Genomic DNA, 1,468 nt, shown 5'->3' on the forward strand with positions numbered 1-1,468 from the left:
TGAATGTAATCAGAGTAAATCATGTCTCCATAGAATCTGGATACGACAAACACATTTTAATGTTAGATGTAAAGGAGGTCATTGTTTACTGTAAACAGCTGAGTCTTCCTATAGGAAGCAGAACCATAGGTAGGTAGATATATAGATAGATAGACAGGTAGGTAGGTGGATGGATGGATGGATGGATGGGCAGGTAGGTAGGTAGATAGATAGATAGACAGACAGACAGACAGACAGACAGACAGACAGACAGACAGACAGACAGATAGATAGATAAATAGATAGATAGGTAGGTAGATTTTTCCAGGACAGCGGGGATGTACTCCAGAGTCTGGTCCAGTTCCCTGCTCCCTTCTACCTCTATTAAGTCCATCCATTAAGATGAACCACTAAGCAGCAGCAGTATTATATCTATTTGTATATAGTTTATGGTTCTACAGTCGCCTCCAGAGGGCAGTCCTCCTCTACAGTCGCCTCCAGAAGGCAGTCCTCCTCTACAGTCGCCTCCAGAGGGCAGTCCTCCTCTACAGTCGCCTCCAGAGGTTAGTCCTCCTCTACAGTCGCCTCCAGAGGGCAGTCCTCCTCTACAGATGGCCTCAGTGCAGCAGCACATATGCAGACAACATAGTTGGTCCTTTTGAAGCAGCTCCATGCACATTACATGGAGTAGTCTTAGTCTATTTATTCGTTCTTAAATACATTCCATCTTGCATTTCAAAATAAAGTCTTGCTTCTCTTCCGGAGCCTCTTAAACCTGAAATCAATCTATCTTAATCTTCCAATATGATCAGTAGTTTTGATTACAGAATTTATTGGGATTTCATTCAAAAATGAAAGAACAAAATAAAATAAAAAATAAAAACAACATGAATCCTAATGCGACGGACTGGTGATGCATCTGTGACGACGATGATAATAAAGGTATTTTACTGATATCTCAACAAATAGAATTACTGACTCACTGGGTTGTGGCTAATGAGCACTATATCAGTATAATTTCCCATACGTTATATATCATGGAGCAATGCAGTCATTTTGACCATGTATTGAAAGGAAACACCTTTTTGGAGTCACATAAATACAGTTTATTATTGTTAATAATATTTATTCAATTTATTATTTGAGTGTTATATTTTCCAGGTAATGTTGACGTACAATATTTATCTGTCATTAGTATGTCAACAAACACTATATGTGGTTTTAAGTTATTATTATTATTCAGCATTCCTATGTCTTTATTAGACATAGATTCATTACTTTGTGAAGCATGATATGACGAATGTATTCATTTCTATTTATTTTTTAAATAATTAAATAAAATGAAAATAATTTAATTTAATTTTTTTTTTATAATTGTTAAGGATTGCCATTATAAGTAAAGGTGGCCTAACTGAATAATAACATCTTATATGAAATATTAAAATGGATCATGTTTGTGAAACTGTAATAGAAAGTCAGAGCAGCAGTA

The sequence above is a fragment of the Sebastes umbrosus genome, chromosome 24 (assembly GCF_015220745.1).
Source record: "Sebastes umbrosus isolate fSebUmb1 chromosome 24, fSebUmb1.pri, whole genome shotgun sequence".
In the NCBI taxonomy this organism is placed as follows: Eukaryota; Metazoa; Chordata; class Actinopteri; order Perciformes; family Sebastidae; genus Sebastes; species Sebastes umbrosus.